The sequence below is a fragment of the Nanorana parkeri genome, unplaced genomic scaffold (genome assembly GCF_000935625.1).
Source record: "Nanorana parkeri isolate BGI_ZX_2015 unplaced genomic scaffold, ASM93562v1 scaffold399, whole genome shotgun sequence".
NCBI lineage: Eukaryota > Metazoa > Chordata > Amphibia > Anura > Dicroglossidae > Nanorana > Nanorana parkeri.
In genome coordinates, this window is record NW_017306667.1 from 860,610 (window position 1) to 880,890 (window position 20,281).

General features: G+C 37.5%; 1 protein-coding gene across 2 annotated transcripts in view; it reads left to right on the forward strand.

Moving 5' to 3' along the window:
- The window catches only part of NELL2 (neural EGFL like 2), a 197,077-nt gene that overhangs the window by 156,931 nt on the left and 19,865 nt on the right, over positions 1-20,281 (forward strand). The window lies entirely within an intron of this gene.

The window sequence follows — 20,281 nt, forward strand, 5'->3', positions numbered from 1 at the left end:
GGGGCCGCAGGGGGGAGAAAAAGGGGGGGGGGGGGGGGGGGGGGGGAATTGGTGCAGGGGCCCTGTCAGATAGGCTGTACAGAGGGCCCCAGACATAATGCCATGATTTCTAATGGCCTGGTTTCCAGGATTTCTCTGAGCTTGGTTTGTTAGAACATGGACATTTCACTCACTATAGCTACCAGATCCCTGCTCCTACCAATGAAGGCATTATGGCATTATGGAGATGTCATTTAAAGTGTATCTAAGCTCAAAAATTAATTTTCATCTGGTAACCCTGCAAAAAACACACTCCCTGTCCTAGGGTAACAATGCTCACTCACTGTTCTGTATTTAAAACTAAAGTCCGGTCACAAAAACTTTCATATAAATATATTCCTAAATCCATATTGTATACACCAAATTCCATTGCAAACCAAAATATTACCTTGTCGAAGTAGCGGTGGCATCATCACTGTGCTGCATATAGCCTATGCTGAGAGCAGAGCTGTTGTAGAAACCCAGCAAGTCCAACCACCGCAGGCTACCTACAAAAAATTACAGGATGGGGTGGATACAAGACCAGTCACCCTGTACAAGAAGAGAGAGCAGCAGTGACTGGACTTTATTACAGCAAGCTCCTGCACAGAGGACAATGCACAGATTTGGAATAAATACACAAATGACACCAAGACTCATGTAAAGGTACATATGGCTTCTGCATTAGGACTAGCTTTACACTGTTCCATGTGCATGCATCATGTGTTGTAATGCACAAGCATAGGTGTGAAAGGACCCATATACTGTAGTTACAAGGGTGATTTAAACAAGGAATTTACAATGAGCTAATATAAAAGCAAATGTTAATGTTTCCTCCAGCTGTATTTACATTATTTTATTTCTTAGTATATACTGGAATAAAGTTTGTTATATATATATTATTGCTTGTAGTGTATGTCAAGGCAAAATAAAAAAAATAAACATATGCAGAACATTTCTGGAATAAATGCACATTTACAGATGCTCTCTGCCTTTGAACACACTGCAGGACAGAAATAAAACTGTTATTTTGCCAGAAAAATATGCTTTTCTTTACCTCTTTGACTTAACAACACAGCTCTGAATTCCCAAGCATGTGGTGTCAGCCCTGCCTACTTCATTTCTGGTGAATTACAAAGATCACTGACCTCTCCTCCATAACCCCACCTTGTATAAAGGCAGAGAACACAGCACGTCGTCAGCTCACAAGATTCCTGGCTCACAGGATTTCTTTTTTGGCTACTTATAGAACAGATGTAACAAAACACTTTGAATTGTATATTTAACAGATCAAAAAAGAGCTAGTAAGAAAAGTTAATGATTAGGGTTTATATATACTTTGTTAGTAACTACTATTTTTGACGTGCTCTCAATGTTAGATGAGTCTGTTTTAGGTGCAAGGAATAGAGAGGGGGATTTATCAAAACTGGAGCAGACAAAATTTGGAGCAGCTGTACATGACAACCAACGTCTATATTTTATTTTCAAATCTTAACTGAACAAACTGAAGAGAGAAGCTGATTGGTTACTATGGGCAACTGCTCCTGATTTTGTCTGCTCCAGTTTTAAATCCCCCCAGAGTGTCCATAATACAGTGCTGTGCTGAATAGACATCTGACTATACATCTGCCTGTTCTTGCGCCAATTGAAAAGTCAGTTTTTGTGTTACAGACCGTGATCTTCAGAATCTGAGACATTTCTGATTGTTGGTAATACTGCTTTATCAAACTGACAATTACAGATCATATTCAGTCATAAAACTCTGTAGGTGTTAGGCTACCAATCCTTAAAGGAGTTAAAGGAGGTAAAGTCACAGCATACTATATACTATCTTGTTATGACATCAGAATGTAGTGAGTGCTGCCTTCTGTCTGTCCAATGCTTTCAATTACTTCCTGGATTCCCAGTGTGCTTTGCAGCCCTTTCCCTGCTGCTTGATGGGATGTAATCTCAACTTCTCAAGACTGCATATCCCATCATGCATTGCTTCCAGCAAGCAAGGATAATGTCACATTGTTCAAACATTGAGTTGTAGTTCAGAAGGCAGGGTGTTAATTATTTGCCTCATATGATTTTTTCATTGTGGAGTACATACTTTATACTGATTCACACATTTCTGTTTAGAAAATACATTCCTTTTTTTCATGCTCATTGATATTCTTACTGTACATCTGTAATTTTCTTGGTTTTCATGCTTTTATATAATTTAAGTTCTATTGTTAGCTGGTCTCTGCTGTCATGCATTTAAGCCTGTGAAAACTATGACAGATGCATTTATCATGTGCTTTGTATGTTCTTATATTAATTTCAGTGGGCCCTAGATGAGTCTTAGCATACTGTAAATATTACATTCAGGACTTTAGTAAACCGTCTGCTTGTCAACCCCTAGATATGAATACAGTCTGCTAAATTATTCCAACCTTGGATGTTGTTGATGCAATTTCCTTTCGTTTTAACCATACAATGCATAAGTATAAAAAAGCATGTAGCCTAAAAGCAAAGCAATAGCCTAGCCTAAAAGAGGTATTTGCATAGTTGAACTCTCTGTTATGAAAAAGTCACAGTAATAAATGAGTAAAAAAAAAAAAGATGTGAAGACTTTTTAGATAATTTGTATGTGTTTGTATGCTTTGTTGACAGGGCAGATATCATTATAGGAATGTTAAATAAGTTGAAATTGGCTTTACTATATAACCTATTCCAGACCGATGACGGAATTATCCCATCACCATCGTTCAGTTCGTTAACGGCCGGTGACGGGATAATTCCATCAATCAGTACAATGAGCGCTGGTCCATGAAGGGACCAGCAGCTTATTGAGTTACTGCTGTTGATGGGTCCCTTGGGGGCCGAGGCAGACCCTCAACAGTAGATTAGGTGGTCACAGCTGGGTGATCACAGCGAGAGCTGTTTGCTGTGGTCGCAGAGCCGTGACAGTCACACAGCCGGTAGCTGCTCACTGTGTTGTGTAAACAGCTAGGCGGCTGTGTTTACAAACTGATACAAAGTATCTGAGGAGAATACTGTATTTTCCTCAGATAGACCAAGTATCAAACCCCTGCAAATAAAGAAAAAATAACCTCTTAGTGCCCTCTAGTTTAAAAAAAAATAAAATAAAAAGATAAAGCTTTAAAAAATGTAAAAAAAGGTTTTAAAAAGTCAAAAACATTTGAACAAAAATACATTTATTAAAAACAATATAAGAAAATATAGTGCGGAGGAGGCTATTAAAGATTAAAGATAGGAGAAAAACATACCACATCATAAAATTGTATTTCACTCCTATAACTCCCAAAATAAACTGAAATCCCAGACATATGATATACCCTATAAATCAGGACAAATACAATAATTTATTATGAATTACTTTCTGTTAGCTACACTAATTATGTACACATTATTATTGCCAAAGCTGTGAAAACATTGGGTTTTTTTTCTTTTTTTGCATTTTTTTAATTATAAAAAAAAGAATTTATATATGCATATGTTACATCAAAATAAAGCCCATTTTGTCCTTTAAAAAAATGGTATATACAGTGGGGCAAAAAAGTATTTAGTCAGCCACCAATTGTGCAAGTTCTCCCACTTAAAAAGATGAGAGAGACCTGATTTTTTGCCCAAGCACTTGTAGTCATCATGTTTCTGAACAGCTGACTCCAACTCTCTTAAAGTGACACCAAACTCAGGCGCTAAATCTTAAAAATGCATTCACGTACTTTAACTATTAATACAAATGTATCTTATTTGTGTATCACTCAGCTGTAGGACCTCATATAATTTCTGAATTCATGCTGACACTCTTCCTTCCTTCTGGAGGGTGGCTACTCTTGTTCCCCATGGTCCCATGTGAGTGTTGTAAAGTAGCCACCATTCCAAACTTGCTCCCATGATAGACTATAATCTCAGTACAAGTAAGTAAACCGAATATGAAATTATAGTCCATCACAGGAGCGAGCTTGCAGCAGTGGCTACTTTACAGCAAACAGGGGCCATGGGGAATGGGGAATAAAAGTAGCCACCCACCAGAAGGAATGACAGTGTCAGCATGAATTCAGAGAGGATTTGAAAATCTACAACCCAGTTATACACAGATGAGCTGCATTTTTAAAAATAGTTAAGGTACATTAATGCATTTTTAAGATTTAACTCCTGAGTTTAATGTCACTTTAACTCAGCTTCCCTGAACTTCCTGTCCAGTATAAGAACACAAGGGACAAATAACTTGACTTTACCATCACTGTAAACATGACCTAAAAGCAGTGTGGGTAACACAGACATTGCTACCTTGTGATGTTCTCATGCATGAGGCCAATTACATTGTTTTTTTAATGCTTTTAGTTCCAGTTCTGAAAGGCTGTGCATATAACACTTGTTGTGAAGCCCATAAATGAAAGTTACCAGGTTTTACTGATAACAAAACCACTGTATAAGCTGGAGTAACATCAGAACGTACTAATATTTGTTTATCACATAATGAAGCATGGTGGGTTTTTGTATTAAAAAATGTTAAAACCAGTCTTGTTTTAACAATCAGATAAGTAGCACCACCTTGCCCTGTTGGTATAACTATTTACACATCAAATAATGGGCATAACAATGAATATTTCTGCTAAAACAGTTTTATAAGCTTGTAGTTTTATACGCTTGTGTTGTGTTGTGTCTGTTTTTTTAAAAAAAGTGTTGTTTGTGGGGAGATGTTCACACAGTGTCAGCTATAGTACTGTAAACAGCTTTAGTAACCTAGATATGCATATATACCAGAAAGTTAGTTTAGTGTTAGAGCTATATAAATATAAAACTGTTAAATATGTATAAACTTTATAAATACAAATGAATATGTTGCCTTCTACTGAGTAGGCATTAGCTACTGCGCTAACCAGTCGTAGCTGAGCCATTCTAACTCATTTGCATCTTAGCCTGGTAAGGAATATTACATTTACCACCCAGCTATATTTCACATACAGTATTAAACTTTAATGGCAGCGATGCAACTATTTACATAATATCTACATAAAGATCACTGTGAGTATGCAAATAAAACTGGATGAATATATGCAAGTCTTTGAGCTTCTATAGGAAGAAAGGAAATCGATATTTCACTAGACCCTATTCCTTTCATTTGTTATGAGGCAGGGTTAATTTATGCCTTCTGGCATGGCTATGAATTTGATTGCAAACTGTAATTTCCAATGGACATGACAGATGTCATAAACAACATCTAAATATTTATGTTGGAGGAATTGCTGTATGCAAAATAATCATATATTAAATTTTCTACCCCGTTTAACTCACTATACAGTTGTTTTTAACATGCATAGAATAGTATGCCCTAACTGTGATTTAGGTTATATTCGAATGCTAGATAAATAATTATTTGTGCATGCGTATACTTAGGTTCATGCATACAAACATTTATGCATAATCAATCAGGCACCTTTACAATTAGCTCTTTTTTTTTCTCCATTAGACTCAAGTAAAAAAAATACGCAAAGCAGACCATTGTACAATGTATTTAATGTACAGTCTATGTATTAATTGCTAAGCAGGCCCCTATTTCACTCATGGCTTATATAGAAATATATAGAAATAAAATAGTGGACACATAAATCAAAGAGAACCTAATCTATTTTAAGCTATTTTAAATGTATCAGTTGTTTTAAGTCATGCTCATTTGTCAATCAAATGTTCAATTCACAGGAATAATATTTTAAGGACTGATAACCTGTGTTGTAATATAGGTGAATTTACCTCATCATTTACAATAAATACAGTTCCCTTATACTTTTCATAGGTGGTGCATAAAATAAATTAGTGCATGTCCTCCGTATATAAAACAAATGCAATAAATGCACAGGCAAAGGAAAACATTAACAGCCTCATACTGGAAGGTGGTGGCTCTTCCAACCTGGCTTTTAATATACAAGGCTGCTTCAGTATTAGATAAATGTATGAAGTGCCTTACAATAATTTATTCATGTGATCACCAGCCAGAGACCCTCTTGTGCCTCTTCCCACTATGCCTCCCTTAGACCATGCCATGTCTCCATTGTGGCTGATGCAAAAAAAGCTGCATGTCCACTTCAAATGCAAAGCCAAACTATTAGAAGGCCACTGAAAACAGAATTCTGGTTGCTATGGCTTAGCTCGTAGACTGGGCCTAGCCTTTTGATGCTCAGTAAACAAGTAGTTGCAATTTATAGGAAGAGAAGGCAATAACAATTTTTTGATGGAACATACATGCATACTGTATGTGTGTGGTATGATTTATGCTTTCCCATAAAAATAACAATAGGAATCTTGCTGGTGTCAGAAACACAGTACTACAATCAACTGCTATTATATAGACAATTTTATTTTTTCCTTATAATTGAATGACAGTAGATATGCTTATATACCAAAGGCAGTTAAAGCTAAACCCTAGGCATATGTAAAATACACAAATTAAGCAGCTCTGTAATGAGTAATACACCATTACATGTATTTTTAAATGCAAGCAGTGTAAACACATGGATGTGACTTGGTATCCACCTCTTATAGCCTCTGCATAGCAGAGCTGGCACATGAGAAGCAAAAGCATCACAAGGACACATTCAGTAAATGTGCTGACAAGAAGCATGATGATAAGAACAGAAAGCATAGTGATTGAGGGATGAGGCCATCACTGTGTTGCTTCTACTTTAACTGTCCTGTAACAGACTGGGGCAGGTCCAGGATGATGGGGGCTCTAAGGAATTAGGTTGAATGATGCTGGCCATCTAGTGGCAGAAAGAAGTATTGTGGGGGATATCTCTACATTGAAGCTAAAATTAGCAGCAAAAGTTTTGTTATTTTGTCTTTTAATAGGTGATTCAGTTGTTTTGTTATTTTTGGCTCAGATTCTGCTGTAAGAGCAGCTAGAATAAGTACCTGAATTTGTCTTCCATAATCCCCTATAAAGCATCATTCAAATTGGGAGAGGCATCAGTATGATTCAATCAGTATCTTCTGCATGTGCATGTGCTGAAAAGAATATATACCAGAGGAGAGAGCAGAGGGATGACCTCACCATTACTGCAGTTCTTGCATTGTCTAGTTGTGTTTGGACTCCGTGGTCTTGAACACGTTGTGCTGTTGCAGTGGAGGTTGATGATCTGGCTATGCAGACTGACAGGGGTTCGTGGATCACAAATATTACCCCACAGCATTACTAATCCTTTGGCAGATAAACCAATTTCCATTTATATATTTCAGTAAATATAGCTGGCTGCATAGAATTCAGCTTTAAGTGCAAAATTTGGTGCAATTTCCCATAGAAGCAAAATCATTTTTTCAATGCTTAACCTGGATGACTAAAAAAATAAATGCGATGAATTAATGCACACCATCATTTTTTGCATGTGTCCTTGAAATTACCTTTTAAGTAGGGTTGCCAGCTGTCCTGCGATTCACCTGGACAGTCCGGGTTTTGAGTGCTGTGTCCGGGTTTCATGGCAGCTGGAACTCGGACACAAGAATGTCAGGTAGACAGGAGCAACCAAAATTAATATAGGGACTACTGGCCCCCCACTGAAAATAGGCTCGCCTGTGATACTTACTGTACAGATGAATGGGTGGAGCTATTTACATATGAATAAGCCGTGACTCATATGTACATATCACGGTTAATTGATATGGAAGTTTTGCCATTATATTGCTGGTCAGTGTATATACCTCCGTTACATTGCTGGTCAGTATACACTATACTGACCAGCAATGTGACATGGCCAGATTATTATGACCACCCCATCAGTACTTCGTTGGGCCACGAGATGACTCCACGAGATGACTTCGTTGGGCCGCCTCGTGACCCCACGAGATGTTGAAAGGTGATGCGAGGAATCTGACACTGCACTGTTGCCCTTCTGTTGTCTTGTACCAGTCTTGCCACTCTCCGTTCTGCCCTAACATTGACTAGTCGCTGATGGCCACAATTCGCACGTTCAGACCCAGATTTTCGGCTGACAGTCCAGTCTTTAAAGACTTTAACAACAGCTGCTCTTGAACATTTAACGAATTCTGCTGTTTTGCTGATACTCGCTCCATGGCTCTGAGCGCCAACAATCATCCCACGTTCAAAGGCTGTTAAATTGCGTTGCTTACCCATATTGTCAGAAAAAAATAACTTCTACTGTCGTGGTAAACAACCTGCTTCCCTATTTATAATGGTCTCCTGGCTGTTTCTCGTCTTTCTCCCCTGGCTGTGTCTCCTTGCTTTTCCTTCTGGCTGTGTCTCCTCACTCTTTCTTCTGGCTACCTCTCCTCTCTCTCTCCCCTGGCTGTTGTGTCTCCTCGCTCTCCCTTCTGTGTCTCCTCACTCTCTCTTCTGGCTGTCTCTCCTCTCTCTCCCTCTCTCTTTCTCCTGGCTTTCTCTCCTTTGTATATTCTCCTAAAAAAATTGCCGTGTGGCACTAGAGTGTTTGGGTTTCGCTTGAAGAAAAAGTGGCAATCTTTGTAAGTGCATCCTACAGTATAGATGACTACGAACATATTTTGTTAAAAATGTCATTTTCTGCTTTGACATCTGAAGACATAAGATTGCCTTTGTCTAGAAATGATTACCTCTATAATATAGTTAGAATTAGGCAAGGTGTCTTTAAAGGAGAACTATGAGGTGAGTGCTTTTCACTCACCTCATAGTTCTAGCCGACCTGTGACAATGAGACTGTCACAGGTCGGCTCAGTAGATCGGGAGGTGAGCGAACACATGCCGGTGTTCGCTCACTTTTCGATCCGGTCACGGCTCTCTGCCGTGACAGGGGAGGGGATGGATTCCCCCCTCCCCGCTCCTATCCACCAGCGCTGACTGGTGGAACGGGAGGGGGCGGGTACAGCTGGCTCTGCCTCTAGATAGGCAGAGCCAGCTGTCAGTCACGCATCTGGGTGGATCTATACATCGATGTCGGGATCCGCTCCGGCTGCGGCGTCTCAATATATCGCGGTATACTGAGCTTAGGGTGACGGGAGGATGCTAGTTTGTGTCCTCCCGTTACCCAAGGGAGAACTATGGGGAAAAGCCCTGACCCCATAGTTCTCCTTTAATCAAGAAGTCTGTTGTCTGATGAGGGATAATATCCCCCAAAAAAGATAAAGCTGTAACTTGTTCAGCCATTTCTGATCATAGCTTCTGCTATACTAAATGTACTTATTTTTTGTGAAAATTTTCTTCTAAGTAATAGCATAATATTATCACCCTGTGACCCCATTTAATATTCTTTGATCATGCAAGAACAGTACAGAAAGCCTTGTATGCTGTGTGAAATTGAAATTGTTTTTCAGCAAGCATATTTCTTATTGTACACTGGCAGCACATAAATAGAAATGCCAATCAAATCCTGTGCAACTTGCAAAGCGATTATTAAAGCATTCACCAGAACAATTGTATGGATTAAGAGATGTATGCTTACCAAAAAAAGTTAGATATTTTTATTAAAATTTACCTGTCACCAGTACTTTTCTGCTTGAGGCAGCACTGGAGTTCCATCCCCTCACCCAGCATGAAGAAAAGTGCCTTTGAAATTGTACTTACTCTTGATACTAAGAACATAGACCCTGGTACATCAAGTTGCAGCAGCACTTAAAGTAAACCCATCATCAATCTGGACAATTCAGACTGAGCATTTACTGTATAATGAAAAATGGATAAGTAGGGTTACCTTTGTCAAAGCAATCACTGCATGCAGTGATATAGACTGCTAAATTTATTGCAAATCCAGATTTTTCTTGTAATTGTCAAGGTGGTCATGCTTCTCCATATCTTGAGGGTCTATGTTTATCAGTGATGTCATTAACCTTTTTGCTGCTGGGTCAGGTTAAATTTTTCACTTTTATTATTTTACACTTTCATCCTTTACAGTTTGTAAAAGACCACCGACCTATATATATTCTGAAAGCACACGACTGATAATATAAAAAGATGGTACTAGTGATTTTTTTAGGTCCATTATGGTTGTGCAATTGTTTATCAAAACTGACAAAATTCCTACTAAATCTAAAGCATAAGATTTTGAGTTCATAGATAACAAAAACTGGTACATTTTAAATTGTGCGTTTTTAAGGCATGTGTGTAATTTGTAAACTGTTTGTTGTGTGTAGTTTGGGTGTGTTTACATAGGGGGCTGTGCATTTGTTTTGTTTTAATGCTATAGTTTGTGGTTTTTGTTACATTTTTATTTACTTAAGTACTCTCACCAGGGGATGACACCCCTTAGTGGCAGTTTATACACCAATTATGAAAGGTCCATTTTGGAGAAATATTAGATGTCTAAACAGACTTACGATGTTTCCGCTTTGAAATGGAAAAAGATCAGGGACTCAGAATTCCTGTTACCTGGCACTTACTACTGAACATGGGCATGGTCAGTATTCAGCTCTTCCATGTCCATTTACAAACTGAAGGAGATAAGTAAACAGGAGAGGCATGTTTACCGACTTCCCTGCTTACCAACTCAAACAGCAAAGTCAGCAATGAGATCGTCTGATCGTTGATAAGGCCTGGGGGGGAGAAAACCACTGCAGGAGGGCACACAAGGTAAATCAGATGGAGGGGAGCAAAGTCAGAGGAAGTGGATAGCAAAAGAGGAGGCACACTGCTGGGTGGCCGGAGCCACATTTTTTATGGATGGCTGCAAGTGGTGGGCTTACTGATTACACTCTGATTCACCAGTGTCTAGAAAAAACATTCTGCTATAAGTTCATGGTTGCTGCGGTGACCATGAGCATAAAACATAATGAAATTCTAAGGACATAAGGTCTGGTGATCTGGCCTTCTGCAAGCATTTTTTTTGTGATGTGACCCTTATGTCCCTGGTAGTGAAGGGGTTAAAGGAGGCATAGGAGGAGGCACTCTGATATATGTAAATGCACACGATTAATCATTAAAGTGGACCTTTACCCATATCTGTAAAATAACAGCAAACACACTGTGACGACATGGTGATCAGTTTATGTGTATTGGTTAAGTTAAATGTGTATTGGTATTGAGTTATGTTTGAGTGCGTTATGCTGTGTGACCTGGTTATGGAAAGACTATCAGCCCCATCCCTCGTTATCTCCCATTGTACTCTGAGGGAGCTCAGAACAATGACATTCTGGCCAGGCTACTGCTATGGCTGTCTGGAGTTCGTTAGCAGGTGGACACCTGTGGTGTTGTGAAGACAGGATTTCTGGGGAGGGGAAGGGGGATGTGATGGGATTATATTCTGATTTCATCACTTTCTGTATAAAAGTTTGTGCAGTTTCTCAATAAATCAGAGTTTGTTTACCCTACACTCGAGCCTTGGCTAGTGACTGGGAAAACTGGGAGCTACAGATCTTCAGGTTTCAATATCTCCTCAGCAAGGAAGAAGACAGCGGCGGACATACTTATCCTGCGGACGGGGGTCCGTCACACACACCTTTATAAATGTTTAGTAATGACAATCTACAAACACATACTTAAAGATAATTGCCAGCTTTGTATTCTTTGCATACCTTATTTCTCTTTTCTTTCCCAGTCCAATTTGTGGCTGGACTTGAAGATGGTTGTTCACTCACTTTGGCTATGTAACCTGACAGAGCTTGAACAGTTTTGCAAAGAGAAATAGAGAAATAAAACATAGTGTCCAGATGTACAAAGCTGATTTAGTACTATCCACACAGACTCAAGGCTGTTATTGCTGACAGAGGTACAATATACTGTAGCTACTAAATGCTTACTTAAAGGTAGTGTATATTTATGTAGTCGGCTACTTGGTGGTTGTTTTTTCTGTGTTTTTCTGTCTTATTAATTTAAATCACTCATTTTGCAAAGATCTGTTTTCAGTTTGAAACGAGGGTCTATTTCTCTGTAAAATATCAATTTCAATCTCGATATAAAAAAAACCCCAAAAGTTATAATAATTGTGTTTTAATGTTCTATAGCAATAAAACAAGAAAACTCCCAAGAGGTGAATATGATGTATAAGCACTGCATGCTGTAAAACATAGTATTAACACTACAGTATTTAGCACTTTAGATGTAAAAATATTTGTCTTAAAATATTTGATGTAAGCAGCCAAATCTGTGCTTTCTGATGGAGGGCAGATCTCAAGAACAGTCAACTCCCTGCCACATATTTGACTCATGGGGTTATAATACCAATATATTGTTTCATACTTTTAGATATAGTATGGGTCTACTTGAAATAAATAAAATAACTATTTCAAGAAACAGCTCTATTTTATATGTAGGTCATGCTATATTCCAGTCCTGGCTGACTCCACTGTATGATCTTTTTAGTGCTCTGTTGGCAGAACGAGCAAGGTTCACGTGACATAACGTTTTAATTTTTCATGAAGGCATAGACATTAAAGTCACTCATCCACATTTTGTCCTGTAATGCCTTAATAAATCATGAATTTTAGTCTGAGAATTGCATGGCTGAAGTCGGGTTAACATTGATTCATGAACACAGTGACAGAATGACAGTTTCAGTACAGAAAACAAATGTACTGTGATTTAAATTTAATTTTATCCAAACCATTCTCATCTACCGTGACCTTGGGCATGAGATCAAGATGTGAATGGTTATTGGGTATAACAAGTTTAAATGGATCACATCTCCACAGTTTCGTTTGCAATATGTGTATTTTTTCAGAGGTACTGAGGTGCTTTGTCAACTGTTATGGTAGCTTCATTCAGTAGTTTGAAACTAAATAAATAGTGATTTAGGTTCTTGCATAAAACAAAAAAATGGCCGTATTTATATAAATTATATGACCTAGTAACAGTTGTCTTTATTCGTAATGAGAAAACTTTATTAAAACTTTTAACTCATAATGTACAGTATATACAATGTACACTTACAAGCGGTTGTTTGATTATGTGATGAAACTGGACAACTCACAAGAAACATAAACAGAAACCAATAAAAAAAAATTGAAAACATCTTAATAAATGAACATAGCATGTATAGATGCTGCACATACCATTATAATTTAATGTTAATAAAATTACCTTTCCATTTAAAAGTGAAACATCTGTAATTTTCTAAAACAATTAAGACATTTGGTGTACAAAACTCCCCCAAAAATGTCACTAGCTGCTTCTGTGATTGGCTGACTGATTTTCCCAGAAGTACAATTGTAGGCATTCTTTGCAATAGGAATTTTATTTTTTATAACAATGGTGAGATACTCCCTAAAGGTTAATTACTACTAAAGGCATGCCGACACTGCAGTGTTCCTCATTAGAACATAGATAGTCCACCAGCTGATTATAATGAACCTAGACCCTCTTATTCAGGAATTGTAAAGGACATGATAAAACAAATAGCAATTTCTTCAGAACAGAAACAGGTAGGGATCTGCCACAAAGGTTGTTAAAATACTTGCAATGTACATTAATCACCCAGAGGTGATTGTCTTTTTTTTCTCAACCAATGTGGAGTTACTGATTAAACAAAAATGTGGAGGACAAATACTGTAACTCTATGAAGATCCCTGCTGTGAACTGAAATCAGGACCCATATCTCCAAGACAAATGTTTTTTCAACTTCCCCATCATGCTTTCATCTTATTAAGTATTATGCAGTAAAATGCAAATAATTATGCAAAACAATAGTTGTGCATTAAGGCTTATTTCAATCCAAGAACACAATGTAATATATAGAAGCTAACCAGACCTTGGATGTAATGGCTGCAATAGTTTTTTCTTACCTTTTTATTTTTGCCTTTTTTTTTTTTCACCTGTTGATCCTGGCAGTTAACTGTCCTAGGATGACAACGCTTGCTCACCATACTCAATCTATGAAGCACTGTCACTCTGGGACCGGGCTGCACATCTCTCCTCTTCTCAATAACATGAGGGGGATGTGTTCAGTAGTCCACAGAGAGAACGGTGAACAGTGCTAATTATAACAGTCAGCAGAGGCAGGAATATCAGTTTTTGAACTTCATCCACTTTAAAGGTTCAATGTGTTTTGTGTTTTAAATTGAGGTTATTACTGCTATTTCAAACTTATGACCTACAGAGGAGTGCATGATATGGGAATAAATGCCTAACCAACCACTGAGGGCCCATTCACACTATTTTGTTGCAGGAATACATGACAATGCATGTTACTTGCGTTGATGCATTGGTGCGATGTGATGCCTTTCATTCTCACTGGTACCCCTACACAGCTTGTTGTTCATAAAAGGCTAATTGCCTGTTATACATAGCACTCAGCAGAGCCTGGAAAGCCAGATATGTTTTATACTGTTTAATAGTTGTAGTTATTACAACAGTCCAGGAATAGTTTAAAGCCAGTACACATGTTGGCCCGTCTTTTGTTTTTTTAACTACCAGAACCAATCTCTATTCAGTTTTCATAATTCTGACTATGATGGGATTGGGTTCATAAAATGGGGTTACACTAATGTTTGATACTAAACATTCCTATGCTATAATTTACAGCTGGGTATTACTGCTATTTCAAATTTAAGACCTACAGAGCAGTGTGTGATATGGGGATAAATGCTGAAGCAACACTGAGGGCCCATTCACACTATTTTGTTGCAGGAATACATGACAATGCATGTTACTTGTGTTGATGCGTTGGTGCCATGTGGTGCCTTTCATTCTCAATTGTACCCCATATTACTACTATACATATTACATTATCATACAGACAATAGGTACCCCATTGCCTAAGCAATAAAGGGCATCCAATTTGTATCATGTTTGGTCTCTATCAAATCGTAATTTCATTCCACTTCATAATATGGTTGTCCGACTGTAAAACCTTGTCTTTGACTTGTATATATGCATTCAGATATATTTTGATTCACTTATATACATGCATTCAGATATTTGTCTAATATCATATGTTTCTTTAATCTGATTCGCTGGATTACTTCATTTTGTCATTCTGCACAGATCTACAGATATCCAGACAAAAGAAACGTTAGGAAATCAATGATTTTCCTCAGTCATCACTGTTTAGCACAGTGATAAATGAGCCCCATTGCTATTGTAACAAGCTGGCACATTGTTATTGGCATTAATGTTGTGTGTATGCATAAATCTTTTCAATCTATTATCAAGATGGTGAAAGCATTTGCATATTGCACAAATGCCAAGGCAATGTTCTTCCATGGTTATAAATAAGAAATGCTGTGAAATTTGGCAGTGCCAATAAGCTTAGTAACTGCAGGCACGTAATTGATCAGTTTGTGACAACAAAGATGCATTAAGCAGAGGCAGCTAGGCATTCTCTAATAAAATATTGTTTGATGATGTTGACACAGTCACAATGCCTTGAAGTCTTGTAGTTTAGCAATGAGAGTGATTGGATTCCTTGTTAGACATTAAATAATACCTGCAGCATTGTGAAACAATCAATGGGAAATATTGCCAAAATGAAAAAAATCTATGAAAATACATCTATTGTGTTTGTTTATAAAAATGTTGCCATTACAATTATACTTTTATCCTTATGTGAAGTATTATTTCGGACTGTATTCCCTACTTATAAAATGTGCTCTGGGCAATTTCTCAACTTATTTTCGCTATGTTTTGACTAACGTGAAAGTAAGCAAGAACAATCCATTTTGCAGCTCATCTCCAATCTTCCTACTATTTTATTCACAATAATTGCTGACAATTTCTACTATCCAAAACCTAGAAAGCAATGGTGGTGTATTTGGGTAATGTCCATTAACTGTTTTTTTTTTTTACATATAAATTTGTACAGGATTCCCAAAAAAATTGCAACATCACACCCCTACATCAGCAAAGTTTAACCAAAAATACAAAATGGGGTTTTGTCTGATGTCATTAACCACAATATATCATACACAAAAATCTATCAAATCCAGTTTTATTAAAACCTGATTAAAATCCATAAATACATACAAAGCCCATAAAAAAACATTGGTGCTGATACCAAACAAGTATATGGACCATCAATATATTGATATATATATATTTGAGAATAATTGCTAATTTATTTGCTTCTTTGTTATGTAATGATTTATATATGCATTTCTGCACTATTAATTTACTATGATAAAATGATCTACTCATCTGTTAGACTTTCATATTTTCAGAGTTTGAACAAGTACAGACAACATAACATTTCAAACATTGTAACTCTTAAAATGTAAGAAGCCTTGTTTCTTTTACACTTTGCTATCAGAGTCCTCATATTGTTCTTTACTGGGCTATTTGTTTATATTATACAGATCTAATAGAATATTAGGGCCTACAGAAATGATTCTAGAAAAAGGCAGACAGTAGTATAACACTGGTAACAGTCTTACACAAAATGTCCTTTCTTTGACGTCAGATGTCATTTTTTACCTAACCTGCCTGTATTCTGCAGTGGAGCGTATGATCAGACGGTGTTCTCCAACTGCAGAGTAGCCAGGAGGAATGTCATGTTTGTTTTATGTGGTACACATGTATGGCATACTATAGCACTGCACAAGCAGGGAGTTGCTATAATAATTTATGTGGCAGTTGGGTGCGCACGGTGAACTGAACTGAATATAAGCCCTCAACTGAAAAGTGTGTATGAGAAACTTAACAATGTTGAAAATAATCTGTATTTGCAAAGTACACATTTAATTGTGTTACTTAAATGTTATTTAGTTAAAAATAAAAGTCAGTCCATTATTTTATGTCCAGAACCCCATAACAGGACCAAAATACATTTATGATTTAAAAGATATGCCCATAGAAACTGCAAATGGATTTGTAAAGACTTATCTTTGGGGGCATTGGCATATATTATAATACAGAAAAATACTGCCAATTAAAGGAGTATCACTACAAAGGCAACAATGTTTGTTAAATACTCCACGGAGTCCCCATTTAAATCTGTCCAGGGATTTAGAAGTAAAGCCACATTATTTTGTCTGTCAGTGCTGATTAAAGCTCCTCCCCAGGCAGAAGTCCAAATTATGGGTGTTCCTAGAGGGAGGTACAGCCAGCACTGAAGCCCCCACCCCCTCTTCATTCTGCAACCCTCGATCTAATCCTTTAGCCTGGTGTCTACTTAGAAAGCTTCTTTATAGTTAATACTGAGCCCAGACCCAGCCACCTGCTGCAGAGGAGCGCTGTCATTCACATAAACAAAAACATGCCACACAAACCACACTAGTCAAATAAGAGACTGGTGCTTATTACTGTGTTAATCTAAACAGCTGTTTACAGATAAACAATGTTTCTTGGGGACACAGCTATATTTTTCATATCTATATTTTTGCACAGTTTGATACCTGTACAAAGGAGCTTGATTGCGGATATCCCATTTCTACTAGATTTATTCTAGTGGTGGTTGTCAAAACAGCAGTCAATGAGTCAATCCTGTTTCTAATAGGTACCAACTGCAGTCAATAAAACTGCATATAAAATACTCAAATACCTGGTCTCCTGGGTGGTAGCCTTACCTTTTATGTTTCTGTAAAGTCTTTAGCAGTAAATTAATTATTTTCCAGTCAGAACATCTATGTCTCCTTGGCCCTGGCTAACCAGAGTCCTTTATTTATAAAGGCCTGTAACACGCTGGTAAAATCTTCAGGGCAGTACAGCATAATGTATCAAATATATAATGGCATAGTGTGCACTGAATATTGTAAATGTATTTTAAACCGCAACAGTATGACATATTTTTCAATGGGTTAAATATGCATATTAGGTAGAATTCCTCAGTATGACTGCCATTATTTACCAGCAGTACCCATGTAACTAGAGAGGAGGCATGCAGCTATTTTTATTTATATATCAATAATTTAGTGGGATTCCTGCAAAGCAGAAGGCAAAACAGTGATGTGTGTACACCTATGCAGGAATTTGTGAGAAATGCTAAGGATTCCAAAGAGTCGTGAGATGCTAATAGTTCAGTACTGCCCAAGAATTAATCTTAGCTATTGTGCTTAGGCAAATATAGCAATACTTAATCAACTAAATCATTACTCTCTCATTTATGGCTTTGCAAGAGTATTTGTTAGGCAACAGAGTGAAATAATATATATCATTACAAACACTTTTATCTGCAAATGTTTTTCAATCAGTGGACATTGTCTCCTGGTAGAAAAGTTTCAAAGGTTTGGCAGCCTGCCACTTTTTATCTTAATGTGTATTTAGTTTAAAAAACAACCTTAAAAAAAAAAAAGAAAAAGCATATGAAAATGCAGGGAAACCATTCAAGTAGGAGCTAGAAGGAGAGCGCAAAATACAAATGAAGGACACAAAACTGTGAGTGCATAGAATTAGAATGTAAAATCCTTTAAATCCTTTACTATCCTTAGGAAAATGGACTGATGCCAACCATGGGTATGGTCCATATGTAGATGGGCATAATGAATGACAAGTTTAGAAGGTAGATTTTATTCTCCACCATCTCCACAGCTTTGCCATATCCTGCAACTGGCTACTCTAGATCCCCTTGTTCCAGGTTGTGTGACAGAGACATTTTGTAGACTCTAACGTTATCCAGGAGTCTGCACCATCAGCCCATATAGATCTCTGCTTTTACATGCATATAGTAGTCCTGCTGGGTATTGCTGGTGAGCCAGGTGCACATATTGATAAACTTAAAGATGTAGAATCAAGAGCTCAAATGCTCTCCTCCACCTTGATCCTTATATATGCTGTGCCTGTGAGCCTTTCCATTTCCCAAAACTTTAATTTATCTATCAAAATAAAAGCTTGCTCAATTTTAGGCATTCACTTGAAACTAACCCTGCCCTTCCACAGGTCATCATTTATATTTAAATTTTGCTGTGGTGAAGAATGAATACGAGCTGAGAAGACCAGCTGTGATATTGAAGAATTTGTACTGCAGTCGTTGGGAAATAAAATCTATAATTGTCTCTGGATAGTACTGAAGTCTTGAACTCCATATATATTTTTGGCAGCTCACATACTGGTACAGTCATACAAGAACTATTACACCCCCAAAAAATTGAACAGGTCATCTTCCGAAGTTCACTGAAATGTGCTTCAGAATCTTCATTTTAACGTTACTTTCTTTTTATTTCTCAGATCAAACATTTGCTTTGGCCTTTAGCATATACATTATTATTATTAATATTATGTAATAGTTATTTAGTCTTAGAAGTTAAGCAGCTGTATATAGACATATACAGATGAACTTTATACAGACATACAGATGAACTTTAGATGAACCCTAAGAGCATGCAAGACACACTTGGCACGTTTGCACATGTCCAGTCTATGTGCTTGGGCTGGGATAGAATTCATAAAGAAGGGTCTAGAACAACTTAAGAGACATAGAGGGGAATTTATCAAAACTGGTGCAGACAAAATCTAGAGCATCTGTGCATGGCAACCAACTAGCATCTCTCTTTCATTTTCAAATCTCAACTGAACAATCTAAACAGAGAAGCTGATTGGTTGCCCTGGGCAACTGCTCCAGATTTTGTCTGCTCCAGTTTTGATGAATTCCCCTTATACTGTCTGCAGGAATGTAAGGCAAGACGCAGAGAGTGCATCCATCGCGTAAAATTTTTTAATAAACAGATAAAAACTGGTGTAATGGTACTCACAAAAGTCGAGTAAAAACAGGCATGTAAGGGTCAGAACGTGAGGTGCTTATCCACCGGCTGTTCGTCCTCCTTGGTAGTTGGTGGTTTACGCGTTTCAGAGGTCACGCCTCCTACAGAACCAATTTGGAGTGTTCTACTGACTCCCTTTTATATATCAAGGCCGGTAATTGGGGCACCTGAGATCGCAGGGATAGTCAGAGATACTCCTACTACAGCCAACGTCATTTAGGAAATTGTATAAAAAATGTATAAAAATATATTTTTTGTATAAAAACGCATATGAAGCGTGTATAGAGCGGCTTCAGCTCTAAGGCTTGGACTCAATTCTTTGAGGTCGATTTTACCAGAGAAATATGTACAGCACATGGAAAAACATACATTAAAAAATACATACATACAATCTTACATAAAAATTGCATAGATATGGAAATGCTCCAAATGTCCGTGAGACAGGCAACATTTTAAATCCATTGCGTATATTGAATATATTAGGCGCAAAACGCCCACAAGTTGTAACGATGGGGTACAATATAATAGAGGAGACATCTTTATCTTCATATATAGAGATCACTGAGCTGAGGTTTTCCTAGAATCAAGTGAGAGCTGCCTCGTTAGCGTCCTGCATTACGACCATTGCAGACTGTCTCCTTTGTACTTACACCGCTGGTGCTGTATTAAAGATTGTCTGCAGGAATGTTAGATTAACGACTAGTTGCAGTGATGTAGGCATTGG